The following is a 17,791-nucleotide window of genomic DNA, read 5'->3' as shown; positions in this document are numbered from 1 at the left end:
GGTATGTACTTGACCCGACCCGGCATGGTCCATTTGGGTTGCATGGCATTGCAATACTTGGATAGACCAGATGAGAGAATAAGGCACTTATGATTATTAATATATTATAAGTTCTAATATATTAATAATAGTATTATTTAATTAGTATTGATCAAGTATTAATCTAGTATTAATTTGGTGATCAAAGTGAGGCTAATTAAATATATAGGGTTGATTATGACAATCATCAATTCTTTTATGGTGGATTAATGATCCATGGTTTATGGGTTTGGTTATAACCATATGGAGCTCCATGGATAGTCCATGGGAGTTACAAACCCATGGGTCATGAGAAATCAAGAGTCATGACAATTAAGGGCATTCATGTGTAAACCCTAATTGTGACAACACTATAAAAGGAACCCTATGGCTAGCAAAATCGTGACCTAGTGTTACTAGAGAGGGCATAACCGATTTTGAGTGCTAGAAGTATTCTCTCAAGTTATTCCAAGTCTTGTGGTGTTGTGTGACGCATTTGAGGCACACCATTTGGGGTGCTAGGCTCACAAAGTCTTGAAGGAATCCAAGCAACAACAAGGTATGTATTTCTACTAGTTTTATGTTCTATGTAATCCCCATCCCATGCTAGTTAGGAAATAACCTTGAAAAGAAATTTGCATGTATATAGAGAAAACATAGATTCAAGGTTATTAGGGTTGCATGTACACTTAGGAAGTGTTAGAATGCTCAAAAACCCATCAGTGGTGTCAGAGCCTAGGATTGTTTTCTGTATACTTGTTGCAAAACTGCTTAAAAATCGAAAAATTCTGCACTCTGACGACTGGACTCGCCGAGTCCATGGGGAGGACTCGCCGAGTCCATGAACAAATTCATCCTACTCGACGAGTAGAATAATGCACTCGGCGAGTAGGAGCGTGTTGGGCAGTTTTTTCGAGTTTTGTTGCTGGAAATGGATTAAGATCATTATCCCAATCTGTTTTGGACTTGTAAAATTTGTTTTTCAAAATGATAATGATTATGTTAACCCATTTTACATGACTTTTATCAATTTTCAAGTATTGTATATGTTTATATGATTTTCTTGAAATTGCTTGACATGAATTTGTGTTCATATGAGTTTAGAAGATCATAGGAATTATGTGTAACCTCCATGTGTGTTTAATTCATGATCTTAATGGCTATGATGGTGTCCATAACTTGTCCTCAAGTTATGGATAACCAAAAGTCACTTCTTTTAATTATGATTAAAGAACTAAAGAGGTTTCATAAAATGAAGAGTCTTCTTTTTATGAACCATTAAAACTCATAAGTTACAAATTGAAGAGATTGAAGAGACTTGGAATAGTTTCAAATCTTGCCCTCAAGTTTTGGAATTTGAAAAGTCTTACACTTTAATACTTTAATTCCAAATTAAACCTTAGATTTTTAAAAAGTTTAAAAATCAATACTTATACTATTATTATAATTTTATTATATAGATATGTATAAGAATATGTCATTCTTACCGTTAGTAGGCCTCATTCACGAAGCCGGTCTATAAGGGGGGTATAAGGTTGTTGCCTATAAAATGGTGACTTAATGGGTGTCCACTCTCACCCATCGCTTCCTTGATCGGTGGAGGGTCGTTAGCCAAACGGGTAGGATACGACTTTAAATACTTGTTAAAAGTATAATGAATTATAAAGTAACTATACATTATAAATTCCCAATCTTAGTTACTTTAGGAAAATGTGAAATTGGTGCTAGCCCATAAAATTACACTTTGTACCTTACCAAGTCGTTAGTGGAGCGTGTGTGGTTAACCGGCACACTAACATGGACTAGTAAGAGTGGCAAAGGGTAACTTGACCTTATTATAGATCGGTGGAGCGTGTGTGGTTAACCGGCACATCGATTAGGTAATATTGTTGAGGGTACCAAGTCAATTTATATGGTTATTCACACCTTGTTTATGATCCTCGGCATCCCAGTCACAAACTTGAGAGGGCACAATCGAGATTCAAACATGCCATTGAAAAGTTCAATGTATCTCAAAAGATCTAGGAGTTTCAAAACCAATAAAACCTAATAATAAAATATTTCGTTCTTATGGTGGAAATTGGTAAATCGTCATTTACCTACCTTCAAATATTTTATAGTATGGATTACGGCATCCCTCTTCCAACTATAAATAGTTTGTTGGATCCTAGCCTTAATATTTCATTTGGGTGAATTATTAAGGATTCCTAATCTAATGAAACTTGTCTTTCTTTCCTTTCAAGATGTCTTCCAACAATGCTTCTGGCTCAAATCCAACAGGCTCCTTTTCCCTTATGAACTTGTGTGGTAAGGTCATCTTTGATGGATCCAATTTCAATGAGTGGATCAGAAACATCATAATGATTACCCGCTATGAGGACAAAGAATATGTCCTCGATAGGGAGCTTAAGGTTGTGAATGAAGCCACTGCTACTCCTGAAGAGTTTGCGGAGTTTGTTGCACATGAAAAGGATGCTACTAAAGTAGCATGCATCATGATGGCCACCATGACTCCTGAACTTCAAAAATCCTATAAAGATTTCTACCCCTATGAGATGCACCTGGATCTGATGGAAAGGTACCATCAGAGCGCGCGTCAGGAGAGGTATGAAATCATCTCCTCCATGATAACCGCAAGGATGAAGGATGGTGAACCCATCACCGGTCACTTGCAGAAGATGTAAAGGTTCGTTGACCGGTTGCTAAAGCTAAATGTTGACTTTCCTGAGGAAATGGCGATTGACATCATTCTCCATTCCTTACCTCCAAGTTATGATCAGTTTCGTATGACCTATCATATGAACAAGGAGGAAGTCACACTTAGCAAACTTCAAGGACTCTTAAGGACAGCTGAAAATGGCCTTAAGGGTAAAGCGGTTGCTACTTCTACTCCTTCAAGAGCCCCTGTTCTGGCTATTGGGCAGGGAAAGGGTAAGAAGAGGAAAAGCCCTTCGAAGGGTACCAAGGGTAAGACTCTTGATGGTTCCTCTTCAAGTGGGACAAAGAAAGGTCCCATTACTCCTTCTTAAAACCCAAAGGAAGCACAGTGCTTCTATTGCCAGGATAAGGGACACTTCAAGCGAAGCTGCCCTAAATATCTGCAAGATGTAAAGGATGGGAAGGTTAAACCCACCCATGCAGGTATTTACACAATATTGTCTAATAACTCATCTAATGCTAATTCTTGGGTGCTTGATACAGGTTGTGGTATTCACATTTGTACTGATTTGCAGGCACTAAGAAGAAGTGAGCAAGTGGAGCACGGGAAGATAAACTTAGTCATGGGCAACAGGAAAGCATCACCTGTTACCAAGATAGGAGTTTATTCTTTATTGCTTAATAATGGGTTAATGTTAGATTTGAATAAGTGTTGTTACTCGCCCGAAATGGCGAGAAATATTATTTCTTTTCATGGCTTGTACAAACAAGGTTTTTCATTTTCATTTGATAATAAAAATGGTGCTATTAATGTTTATTACAATGATGTATTTTACTTTAAAGCATTACCTTGTGATGGTGTATATGAAGCCGTGAATGTTATAGACAATCTAGGAAATAATGTGTTGTATATTGATTCTTCAGATAGCTTGGATAAAGCATCCTTGTGGCATTGTCGTCTTGGACATGTTAACAAGAAGCGCATAGGCCAACTCCAAAAGGCTGGAGTCTTGGAATCATTTGACCTCAAGTCAGATGATAGTTGCGAGTCTTGTTTACTTGGAAAAATGACAAAGTCACCCTTCACAGGTACTTGTGATAGGGGTGAAGGTTTGTTGGACCTTGTACACACGGATGTGTGTGGGCCCTTCAGAGTTGCTACAAGGGATGCTAATCGCTATTATGTGACTTTTACTGATGATTACAGTAGATATGGATATATTTACTTGATCAAGCATAAGTCAGAAACCTTTGAAAAGTTCAAAGAGTTTAAGCAGGAAGTGGAGAATCAATTGGGCAGGAACATCAAGATGCTCCGATCCGATCGGGGAGGAGAGTATCTTAGCATTGAGTTCCTTGACTATCTTAAGGAATGTGGGATTGTCTCACAATTGACACCTCCCAGAACACCACAGTTGAATGGTGTAGCTGAGAGGCGCAATCGAACCTTGTTGGATATGGTTCGTTCCATGATGAGTCGATCTTCGTTACCAATCTCTTTCTGGGGGTATGCCTTAGAGACTGCCGCCCATATCCTTAATCTAGTCCCTACTAAAAAGGTTGCCAAAACACCTCACGAGATGTGGACTGGGAAAGTTCCCAATTTGGACCACATCAAGATTTGGGGTTGTGAAGCTTTCGTGAGGCGTGAGACTCATGATAAGCTTGAACCTCGAAGTGAGAGGTGTATTTTCATCGGCTACCCACAGAGATCCTTTGGTTACCTCTTCTACAGACCCAGTGATAATGTGGTCTTTGTAGCAAGAAGAGGAGTCTTTCGTGAGAGAGAATTCATAAGCCAAGCGGACAGTAGGGGGCAAATTGACCTTGAAGAGCTTCAAGAGTCAAGTGGTGAAGGAACCTCAAATGCTATCGACCAACCTGAGGAGGAAACTCCTGTTGATCCGATAGATGAGTCTGTACCTCCAAGACGTTCCACTAGGGTGAGGAACACACCTGATTTTTATTATGGTTATCACATCACCACTGAAGGTGATACATTTATTAGTGATAGTACACTAATAGATTTGGATGAACCTAATAACTACAGGGAAGCCATAGGAGGCCCTGAGTCTGCTAAATGGAAGGAGGCTATGGACAGCGAGATTCAGTCCATGTATGACACTCAAGTTTGGAACTTGGTTGACAATGTACCAGGTCGTAAGACAGTTGGGTGCAAATGGATCTTCAAGAAGAAGACCGACATGGATGGGAACGTACACACTTATAAAGCGCGACTGGTTGCGAAGGGCTTTACTCAAACTCCGGGAGTTGACTATGATGAGACCTTCTCACCAGTAGCGAAGATTAAGTCTATTAGGGTTTTGCTAGCTATAGCTGCATTTCATGATTATGAAATATGGCAAATGGATGTCAAAACCGCTTTCCTTAATGGAAAGTTGGCTGAGGATGTTTACATGGCTCAACCAGAGGGTTTTGTCGATACAAGATACCCTAATAGAGTGTGTAAGCTTGATAAATCCATTTATGGATTGAAACAAGCATCTCGCAGATGGAATCTTTGCTTTGATGAGAAAGTCAAAGAGTTTGGCTTTTCTAGGAGTGAGGATGAGTCTTGTGTGTATGTCAGGGCTAGTGGGAGCATAGTTAGCTTCTTGGTGTTGTATGTGGATGACATACTTCTCATAGGAAACGACGTCCCAACCTTGCAGGAGGTTAAGTCCTGGCTTGGGAAGTGTTTCGCTATGAAGGACCTTGGGGAAGCTGCTTATATCCTAGGGATAAGGATATTGAGAGATGGGAGTAAGAGACTAATTGGACTTAGTCAAAGTACTTACTTGGATAAGGTGCTGAAGAGGTTCAGCATGCAAGAATCCAAGAAAGGGGAATTACCCGTCCAGAGTAATGCCAAGCTGAGTAAGACTCAGAGTCCGAGTACAGAGGCTGAGATAGCTGAGATGAGTCATATACCATATGCTTCCGCTGTGGGCTCGATCATGTATGCTATGACTTGTACTCGCCCTGATGTGGCTTTTGCTTTGAGCATGGTCAGTAGATATCAAGGGAACCCTGGCAAAGCACACTGGACAGCGGTAAAGAACATTCTCAAGTATCTGCGGAGGACTAAAGATTGGGTCCTTACCCTCGGAGGCAGTGATGACTTGAGAGTGGAAGGATATAGCGATGCTAGCTTCCAGACTGATAGGGATAATTTCCGCTCTCAGTCAGGCTGGGTCTTTATCCTAAATGGAGGGGAAATTACTTGGAAAAGTTCCAAGCAGGAGACAGTAGCTGATTCTACTTGTGAATCAGAGTACATAGCAGCAAGTGAAGCAGCTAAGGAGGCGATATGGCTAAAGAACTTCATCGGAGACCTTGGAGTTGTACCAGCTATAAAGGAGCCAATGGAAATTTTCTGTGACAGCGAAAGTGCGGTTGCTTTGGCTAAGGAACCGAGAGATCACGGGAGATCTAGGCACATTGACAGAAAATACCATTTCATCAGACATCGAATAGAAGAAGGACTCCTCGTGGCTAAGAGGGTATCATCAGATGAGAACCCGGCAGATCCCCTCACGAAGGGACTGAGCAGGGTTAAGCATTTACAGCATGCGAGGCGCATTAGGCTGAAGGATGATATTAGTTTCAATAATTAGATTCCTGAAACTTGTAAAATGTAATTGACATTTGATGATAAATAAAAGTTGTTATTTATTTATGAGTAAGGTGTTACTATCTTGTGTTGATTGTTTACTATGTTTCAATTTTGCATGTTTTTACTTCCAGAATAATTATGTTATTATTCAAACCATCCACAATCAGTCAAACTTTGGAAGTAAGTATTGATTTAAGACTGTCATGAATTTGGCTTGTATGATTTGTCTAAAAGTGCTCTGGACAATGCAATGGTTGCTACAACATTCATGAGTACTCATAAGGGCTGAGTATTGGATCCAACCCACGCTCACTTGCATCACTTCATGGAATTTATCTCGAGTGATCGTGAGACGGTAATATCATATAAATCTTCAAACCTAGAGATATGAGTTGTTGACTATGAGTTGGTTATTCATTGATTGCACGAAAACGCATTGGTAACTCGATGTCATAAAACGTGCCTTTGTGAATAATTCAACAAGTAGTTAGTACAAGCATATCAGTCGAATTTTATCTGTTCCTTCTAAAAATAGAAGCGATATATGGGCCCCTCGATGATTTGGTTTTGACTTATGTACCGGGCCCGGTCAGAACCTAATTGATGTGTTCAATTTAGTTCTATGTCGAAACAAATCAGAGATCGAGAAACAAATGCTGGACAATAAGTAAGACCATGTTCCATGTGTTTGTCCGGCTGATATCATGAGAACAGAGGATTATATGATCACTTATCTTAAATGGTGTATCATCATCATCTCAGTTCCGAGAGACTTTGAAAGAGCTACGATTGCTAGTCGGATTTTGAAGTCATATTTGCAAATATAGTTATTAGACTTATCCAAGTGGGAGACTGTTGGATATAGTGTCTAAGTCCATAACTTTATTTGGTATGTACTTGACCCGACCCGGCATGGTCCATTTGGGTTGCATGGCATTGCAATACTTGGATAAACTAGATGAGAGAATAAGGCACTTATGATTATTAATATATTATAAGTTCTAATATATTAATAATAGTATTATTTAATTAGTATTGATCAAGTATTAATCTAGTATTAATTTGGTGATCAAAGTGAGACTAATTAAATATATAGGGTTGATTATGACAATCATCAATTCTTTTATGGTGGATTAATGATCCATGGTTTATGGGTTTGGTTATAACCATATGGAGCTCCATGGATAGTCCATGGGAGTTACAAACCCATGGGTCATGAGAAATCAAGAGTCATGACAATTAAGGGCATTCATGTGTAAACCCTAATTGTGACAACACTATAAAAGGAACCCTATGGCTAGCAAAATCGTGACCTAGTGTTACTAGAGAGGGCATAACCGATTTTGAGTGCTAGAAGTATTCTCTCAAGTTATTCCAAGTCTTGTGGTGTTGTGTGAAGCATTTGAAGCACAACATTTGGGGTGCTAGGCTCACAAAGTCTTGAAGGAATCCAAGCAACAACAAGGTATGTATTTCTACTAGTTTTATGTTCTATGTAATCCCCATCCCATGCTAGTTAGGAAATAACCTTGAAAAGAAATTTGCATGTATATAGAGAAAACATAGATTCAAGGTTATTAGGGTTGCATGTACACTTAGGAAGTGTTAGAATGCTCAAAAACCCATCAGGGATGTCATTTCCTATGAGTAGTATGTCATCCACATACAGTACCAAAAAGCTGACTATACTCCCACTAGCCTTGATATAGACACAAGATTCATCTTCACTCCTTGAAAAGCCAAATTCTTTGATTTTCTCATCAAAGCAAAGGTTCCATCTGCGAGGTGCCTGTTTTAATCCATAAATGGATTTCTCGAGCTTACACACTCTACTGGGGTACTCTGTACTGACAAAACCCTCTGGCTGAACCATGTAAACATCTTCAGCCAACTTTCCATTAAGGAAAACGGATTTGACATCCATTTGCCATATTTCATAATCATGAAATGCAGCAATGGCTAACAGAACCCTAATAGACTTAATCTTGGCCACTGGTGAAAAGGTCTCATCATAATCAACTCCCGGAGTTTGAGAATAACCCTTTGCAACCGGTCGTGCCTTATAAGTGTGTACATTACCATCCATGTCGGTCTTCTTCTTGAAGATCCATTTGCACCCATCTTACGATCAGGTACATTGTCAACCAAGTTCCAAACTTGATTGCCATACATGGACTGTATGTCGCTATCCATAGCCTCTTTCCATTTAGCAGCCTCAGGGCCTGCCATGGCCTCCGTGTAGCTGTTAGGCTCATCTAGATTTACCAGTGTGTTATCACTGATAAGTGTCTCACCTTCTGCAGTAATATGAAAACCATAATAATGCTCAGGTGCATTCCTAACTCTGGTGGAACGCCTCAGAGGTATAGATTCTTCAGTCGGCTCAACAGGAGTTTCCTCCTCAGGTTGAGGGCTAGGGTTTGAGGTTCCTTCACCACTTGACTCTTGAATTTCCTCAAGGTCAATTTTCCTCCCACTGTCTCCTTGGCTCATGAATTCTCTCTCTCGAAAGAATCCTCTTCTTGCTACAAAGACCACATTATCACTGGGTCTGTAGAAGATGTAACCAAAGGATTTATGTGGGTAGCCAATGAAAATACACCTTTCGCTTCGGGGTTCGAGCTTATCGTGAGTATCGCGTCTCACGAAAGCCTCGCAACCCCAAATCTTGATGTGGTCTAGATTGGGAACTTTTACAGTCCACACCTGGTGAGGTGTTTTGGCAACCTTCTTTGTAGGGACTAGATTAAGGATATGGGCGGCAGTCTCTAAGGCATACGCCCAAAATGAGATTGGTAGCGAAGCTCGACTCATCATGGAACGAACCATGTCCAACAAGGTCCGATTGCGCCTCTCAGCTACACCATTCAACTGTGGTGTCCTAGGAGGTGTCAATTGTGAGACAATCCCGCATTCCTTAAGATGGTCAAGGAACTGAGTACTAAGATACTCACCACCACGATCGGATCGAAGCATCTTAATGTTCCTTCCCAACTGATTCTCCACTTCTTGCTTAAACTCTTTGAATTTCTCAAAGGTTTCTGACTTATGCTTGATTAGGTAGACATATCCATATCTACTAAAATCATCAGTAAAAGTCACATAGAACCGATTAGCATCTCTTGTGGCAGTTCTGAAGGGTCCACACACATCCGTGTGTATGAGGTCCAACAAACCTTCACCCCTAGCACAAGTGCCAGTAAAAGGTGACTTTGTCATTTTACCAACCAAACAAGATTCACAACTATCATCTGACTTTAGGTCAAATGACTCCAAGACTCCATCCTTTTGGAGTTGGCCTATGCGTTTCTTGCTTACATGTCCAAGACAACAATGCCATAAGGATGCTTTATCTAAGCTAATGGAAGAGTTAATACACAATACATTATTTCCTAGATTATCTACAACAGATACAGTTTCATACACGCCATCACAAGGTAATGCTTTAAAATAAAGAACATTATTAAAGAAAGCATCAATACTACCATTATTATTATCAAAATAAAAGGTAAAATCTTGTTTATACAATGCATGAAAGGAAATAACATTTCTTGCCATTTCTGGCGAATAATAACATTTATTCAAATCTAATGTAAACCCACTATTTAGCACTAAGGAATAAACTCCTATCTTGGTGACAGGTGAAGCTTTCCTGTTTCCCATGATCAAGTTTATCTTTCCCTGCTCCACATTCTCACTTCTTTTTAGTCCCTGCAAATCACAACATATGTGAATACCACAACCTGTATCAAGGACCCAAGACTTAGAATGAGGTGAGTTATTAGACAATATAGTGTATATACCTGCATGGTTGGGTTTTACTTTCCCATCCTTCAAATCTTGCTGGTACTTTGGGCAGTTTCACTTCCAGTGCGACTTTTCATGGCAATAGAAGCATTCAGCCTTATTAGGGTTAGCAGAAGGAGTGACAAAACCTTTCTTGGTTTTGCTTGAAGAGGAGCCTTCAAGGGTCTTACCCTTGGTACCCTTAGAAGGGTTCTTTCTCTTCTTCCCTTTGCCATGCCCGATTGCCAAGACATTGGCCGCAGTTGGAGTAGGAGTAGGAGTAGTAACAACCGACTTACCCTTTATACCACTTTCGGCGGTCTTCAAGAGTCCTTGAAGTTTGCTGAGGGTGACTTCTTCCTTGTTCATGTGATATGTCATGCGAAATTGATCATAACACGATGGCAAGGAGTACAAAATGATGTCTATTGCTAACTCCTCAGGGAAGTTCACATTCAGCTTCAGTAAACGGTCCACATACCTTTGCATTTTCTGCATGTGGCTCGTGATGGGTTCACCATCCTTTATTCGGGTTGTTATCATGGAGGAGATTATTTCATATCGCTCTTGACGAGCACGCTGATGGTAGCGGTCCATCAAGTCCTGGTGCATCTCAAAAGGATAATAGTCCTCATAGGACTTTTGGAGCTCGGCTGTCATGGTGGCCATCATGATGCATGCCACTTTTGTAGCATCTCTTTCATGTACCTCATATTCAGCAAGCTCTTCAGGAGTAGCAGTTGGCTCGGGTACCTTCAGCTCCTTGTCGAGAACATATTCTTTGTTCTCATACCGAGTGACCATCCTGATGTTTCTGATCCAATCTGTAAAGTTGGACCCATCAAAGATGACTCTCCCACAAAGATTCATGAGAGAGAAGGAGCTAGTAGGGTTTGAGCCAGAAGCATTGTTATTGGAAGACATCTGAAAAGAAGAGGGAATAGATTAGATTAGATATAGAGATAGTCCTTAACAAAACACCCAAATGTAATATTAAGGCTAGGACCCAACACAATATTTTATAACTTAGAAGAGGGATGCCGTAATCTAAGCTATAAGATATTTGAAGGTAGGTGAATGACGATTCACCAATTTCCACCATGAAAAATGAAATATTTAATTAGGTTTTAATTGGTTTAGAAACTCCTAGATTCTTTGAGATTCATTGAACTTTCTTCAATGGCATGTTTCAATCTCGAGTGTGCCCTTCAAGTTTTGTGACTGGAATGTCGAGGATCACAAAACAAGGTGTGAAGTAACCATGCAAATTACTTGGTACCCTTAATGTATTACCCCTCCATCGATGTGCCGGTTAACCACACACGCTCCATCGATACTATGATAAACATTAAGTCACCCTTTACCTACCTTGTTAAGTTCATGTTAGTGTGCCGGTTAACCACACACGCTCCACTAACGACTTAAACAAAGTGTAAAGTATAATTTCATGGATTAGCACCTTATTCACATTTTCCTAAAATAACTAAGATTGGGAATTCAATAAAGTTTAGTTACTTTAGTATTATCATTATACTTTTAATGAGAATTTATAAGTCCTTGTCCTACCCGTTCGGCTAACGACCCTCCACCGATCAAGGAAGCGGTGGGTGAGAGTGGACACCCATTAAGTTGCCATTTTATAGGCAACAACCTTATACCCCCTTATAGACCGGCTTCGTGAATGAGGCGTACTAGCGGTAAGACGACTTGATCTTATACATATATAAATATTATTAAACTTATAATATTATAAAGTATAAGGGTTGAATTTTAACTTTTAAAATTCTAGGGGTTGGAACTAAAGTTTTTAATATGACTTTACATGTTCCAAAACTTGAGGGCAAGTTTTGTAAACTTTCAAAACTTTTCATTTCTCAGAACTTATGAGTTAATGGTTATTAAAAATGAAGACTCTTCATTTTTTGTAACCCATGTGTTCTTTTAATGGTTATTTATAAATGTGACTTTTGGTTATCCATAACTTAAGAACTAGTTATGGACTCCATTAAAACACATAAAGATCAAGAATTAATCTAATCAATTATTAGCACATAATTTCTATGATCTTCTAAACTCATATGTTTATGAATGTTCATATCAAAAATTTCAAGAATCGTAAGTACATATACAAAACTTGAAATTTTGATACGAGCTTTTGAACAAAACTTCAATTTTCAAGTTTTTTTTTTTTTTTTTTTTTTTTTTTTTTTTTTTTGCATCAAGTATCAAATAAACAAACCAGGCTCTGATACCACTGATGGAGTTTCAGCATTCTAACACTCCTATGGTGTACATGCAACCCTAGAAACCTTGGATCTATGTTTGACTAAGATACATGCAAATAATTATTTTTCCAAGGTTCTTATCCTAACTAGCATGGCATGGGGTACTTGAATCAAATAAAACTAGTAGAATTGCTTACCTTGTAGTAGTAGTTGATTGCTTGGAGTTTGAGAGCCTAGCACCAATAATGTGGATGCCTCAAATGGAAGTCACAAATCACCACAAACTTGGAAACTTGAGAGAATAGTCACAAACTTCTTGAAATCGGCCCTCTTAGTTTACACACATCAACTAGTGCAATTTCAAGAACCAAAGCCTCCTTTATATAGTGTGGTGGATTAGGGTTACATCCATGTAAACCCTAATACCCATGTCTTTTCATTTCCATGAGATCCATGGGTTAAAGCTCCATGGAGTATCCATGGACTTTCCATGCAAGCCTAGCCCATTCCAAATAAGCATTAGCCCACACTATATAAATACAAGAGCCCATATTTAATTAGTCATACTTTTGATCTCTAAATTAATTCTAAATTAATTATAGATCAATACTAATTAAATAATATGATTTTATATTAATATATTAGGACTTATAATATATTAATAAATCATAACTTATACTATTCTCAAACGATTATCCATAAATTGTTCGGGTGAAGTGCAACCCAAATGGACCATGCCGGGTCGGGTCAAGTACATACCAAATATAGTTATGGACTTAGACACTATATCCAACAAGTTTTCCCCAAGATACCCATACTTGTTATAATAAGTTACATGATGCATGATACTGAGAACTGCATGCTAGAATAGGGCTAAGGATCTAGGAGGATGCCTTGTATGCCAGATATATATGATTCTGAGAACTGCATGCTAGATTAGAGCTAAGGATCTAGGAGGATGCCTTGTATGCCTGATATATATGATTCCGAGAACTGCATGCTAGATTAGGGCTAAGGATCTAGGAAGGATTCCTTATATGCCTGTTGTACGAGCTGTATGCTAGGACTGTTTAGTCAGCAGTAGGATAGCCTGATTAGGTTATGCCTGATGTGGTCACTCGATGCACGAATGCTGCTTGCTTTGTGCTTAAGGGGTCCTGGCTAACTTTAACTAACTAGTGGGCGGATATGTAACAGTACTCGCAAGCTAGTTAGGGAAGGGAAGTAGGGACTCCTAGTGCAGCTGATGGCGGAGAGTAGGTCGGAGAGTGCCCTAGGAGAGCCTGGGTTGAGACCAGTTGGAAAGGGATATTGGTTAAGGGACTTGGCAAAGTCGAGACAGTCCTTGAGGAAAGTACGGATAGATGTGGAAGGTAGTATGGGCCCGTATTACTGGAAGCAGAGGATCCGTACTCGAATCAAGGAAGGTTGAGACAGAACCGGGAAACTTGGTGAGTGTGTTAGACCTCTCGAGAGTATGTATGACCCTGACATTTATGCGTGTATTTTTCAGTATGGTGACCACACGACATGGAGCAGGAGGTTCCGGATCAGGATCAGGATCAGGCTCGGGTGCAGGATCCGAGCAGGTTGATGACGGGCTGTGCGAGTTCATCGCGTCTGAGATCACGAGAGGCATTCTTGAGTCGACCCCGATCATTTTCGGGTCGATCAAGGAGGGGATTGTTGAGCTGATGGAGGATCGCCTCCGGGCATTCAGGAGTGATATGGCGTCTAGCCAGACGAGTACGCACACACTGTCCTTTAAGGACTTCCGTGGGAGTGGTGCGCCGGATTATCACGCGGTGAAAGACCCCATCGCTGCCAGGAGATAGATCGCAGACATTGAGTCTGCGCAGTTGACGAGCTTCTGCCCGGAAGGGTCGAAGGTCCGATTTGTTGCGGGATGTTTGAGGGATAGAGCTAGAGACTGGTGGGAGTCGATTGGTGACTCATTAGGAGCCCCAGCCGTCGAGGCTATGACGTGGTCAGATTTCGTGACCAGATTCAGGGCTGAGTTTGCGCCGGCTGTAGAGCTTCAGCAGCTGGCCAGAGAGTTTTTGGATATGAGGAAGACTACGGAGACCGTGGCGGAGATCACCGCCAAGTTCCGGGAGAGAGCATTGTTGGTACCCCAATATGCGGGGGATGAGGAGATGCGGAAGACCCGCTACCATGATATGTTGAGGGCTGATATTCGGGAGCATGTCAGCTACTCTGCCTGCCCGACCCTGGAGTCCATGATTGCCAGGGCGCGGGAGAGGGAGCTCAATTTGGAGCACGTGAGGAAGAGGAAATCTGAGTCTGAGCGGGTTACAGGGGTTTCGGGGAAGAAACCCAAGGGATCCGACGTTAGGTCGAAGGGCCAGCCGGGCCAGAGTCGCTGCAGGAAGTGCGGCAGGCCGCATGAGGGAGCTTGTAGAGCGGGATCGTCAGGCTGCTACAAGTGTGGCAAGACGGGGCACTTTGGCAGGGATTGTACTGCCCCCGCCCCCACAGTACAGATGACAGACCTGATTTGCTTCCATTGCAATCAGAGGGGCCACAAAAAGGCCAACTACCCGAGATTGACAGCAGCGTCAGCAGCAGCGCCAGTAGTGGCGCCGGTTTCAGTGACAGTGCGGGTTGCAGATGGCCGGAAGGCCAAGACAGAGGCTCCAGTGGTGCGGAGCCGAGCATTTCAGTTGACAGCCGAGGAGGCACGCACTGCACCTGATGTAGTGACGGGTATGATTCCTTTCTTATGCTTTTATGTTATGGCGATGTGATCTTGATATGCTATGTATGTGCTCTGTTTAGGATCGTTCCATGTGAACGGTATCCCAGTTCAGGTATTGTTTGATTCGGGTGCTACCCGATCGTTTGTCTCTCTTGCGCTTAGCAAGAAGTTTCCTGAGTCGTCGGGCATGTTGGATTGCCCTCTAGAGGTCGAGATTGCGGACGACCGGTCAGTGCGAGCATCAGAGGTCTACCGAGATTGCGTCCTGCGACTGTTTGAGGAGCGTTATCTAGTAGATCTGGTTCCCATACCTTTGCGGGGGAATAAGGTTATTATCGGTATGGATTGGCTAAGCCCCAATGGGTCAGTGATTGACTGTGCGCAGCAGTTGGTGCGGATCAGGACCCCAAGTGGGGGAGAGCTGGTGATTCAGGGCGAGAGGCCACAGCAAGGACCAACTTTATGTTCAGCAGCGAGAGCTAGGCGTTACCTTCAGCAGGGTTGCGCAGGATTTGTTGCCTATGTGATGGATACCCGGGAGATAGGTAAGGCAACGGTGAGCGATGTGCCTGTGGTAAGAGAGTTTGTGGACGTATTCCCCGAGGAGTTGCCTGGGATACCTCCGGAGAGGTAGGTAGAGTTCAGGATTGAACTAGTCCCTGGTGCGGCTCCGATAGCAAAGGCATCGTATCAGTTGGCTCCTCCTGAGATGCAGGAGTTGTCTACGCAGCTGCAGGAGCTGCTAGACAAGGGATTCATTAGACCGAGCAGTTCACCCTGGGGAGCCCCGATTCTGTTTGTGAAGAAGAAGGACGGGTCGTATCGGATGTGTAAAGATTATAGGGAGCTGAATAAGGTAACGGTGAAGAACCGTTACCCACTCCCGAGGATTGATGACCTCTTTGACCAGCTACAGGGAGCATCTTGGTTCTCCAAGATTGATTTGCGATCAGGGTATCATCAGATGAGGGTCAGAGAGGAGGATGTACAGAAGACTGCGTTCTGGACGCGCTATGGCCACTACGAGTTCGTGGTGATGCCCTTCGGGCTCACCAATGCTCCTGCCGCGTTCATGGACCTCATGAACCGCGTGTGTAGACCGATGTTAGACCGGTCTGTGATAGTGTTTATTGATGATATCTTGGTTTACTCCAAGACGCAGGAGGAGCACGAAGAGCATTTGCGAGAGGTTCTGGAGACCTTGAGAAGGGAGAGCTTGTATGCTAAGTTCTCCAATGTGAGTTCTGGTTGCGCGAGGTGCATTTTCTCGGGCACCTTGTCAACCAGAACGGGATATCGGTGGACCCGGCCAAAGTGGAGGCCGTGATGAGATGGGAGGTTCCGAGGTCTCCATCTGAGATTCAGAGTTTCCTAGGATTAGCCGGCTACTATCGGAGATTTATCCAGGATTTCTCCAAGATAGTCGTACCCCTGACCAGGCTAACGAGGAAAGTCGTGGTCTTTCATTGGGGGCCTGAGCAGCAGGCCGCATTCAAGACACTGAGACAGAGATTGTGCGAGGCACCGATCCTAGCCCTGCCAGAGGGCGTAGAGGATTTTGTGGTATATTGTGATGCGTCCATCTCAGGTTTGGGCGCGGTACTGATGCAGAGAGGGCATGTTATTGCATACGCTTCGAGGCAGCTGAAGCCCCACGAGGCGAATTACCCGACGCTTGATTTGGAGCTGGGGGCTGTTGTTTTTGCCCTCAAAGTTTGGCGTCATTACCTCTATGGTGTTCGTTGCACCATTTACACAGACCACAAGAGTTTGAGGTACCTCATGGATCAGCCGAACCTGAACATGAGGCAGCGTCGGTGGCTTGATGTGGTTAGGGATTATGATTGCGAGATCCTCTACCACCCGGGGAAGGCCAATGTCGTGGCTGATGCGCTTAGCCGCAAGGCAGCGCCAATCAGGGACATTTGTCTGAGGATGACAGTGGTGACTCCACTGTTGGAGCGGATCCGGGAGGCTCAGCAGGAGGCTATAAAGGAGGAACATCGGAAGAGCGAGCGTATAGTGGGTCAGGTTTCCTCCTTCGACTATGATAGCCGAGGGTTATTGACTCTTCACCGTAGGGTGTGGGTCCCTTATCATGGAGGCGTGCGCCACATCCTGATGGAGGAGGCACACAAATCCAGATTTTCTATCCATCCCGGAGCGACGAAGATGTATAGAGATCTTCGTCTTGATTATTGGTGGCCCTGCATGAAGCGGGACGTAGCATGGTATGTGGAGCGGTGCTTGACCTGCAGGAAGGTCAAGGCCGAGCACCAGAGGCCACACGGCAAGATGCAGCCGTTAGATATTCCCATGTGGAAATGGGAAGATATTACCATGGATTTCATCACCAAGCTTCCCAAGACTGCACGGGGAGTGGATTCGATTTGGGTAATCGTGGATCGGTTGACCAAGAGTGCCCATTTCATACCGATCCAGGAGAGCATCTCGGCTGAGAAGTTGGCCGACATCTATATCCGAGAGGTGGTAGCTCGGCACGGAGTGCCAGTTTCAGTGATTTCCGACAGGGATGTGCGGTTCACTTCCAGGTTTTGGAAGAAGTTTCATGACGAGTTAGGTAATCGTCTGCATTTTAGCACCGCCTTTCACCCGCAGACGGATGGTCAGAGCGAGCGGACCATCTAGACGCTAGAGGACATGCTGCGGGCATGTGTTTTAGACTTCGGAGGTAGCTGGGATACCTACCTTCCGTTGGCAGAGTTCTCGTATAACAATAGCTATCATGCGAGTATTGACCGTCCTCCC

The sequence above is a fragment of the Lactuca virosa genome, chromosome 5, assembly GCF_052849685.1.
Source record: "Lactuca virosa cultivar CGN04683 chromosome 5, Lactuca_virosa_CGN04683_v6, whole genome shotgun sequence".
NCBI lineage: Eukaryota > Viridiplantae > Streptophyta > Magnoliopsida > Asterales > Asteraceae > Lactuca > Lactuca virosa.
Note: the sequence above shows the minus strand (reverse complement) of the source record.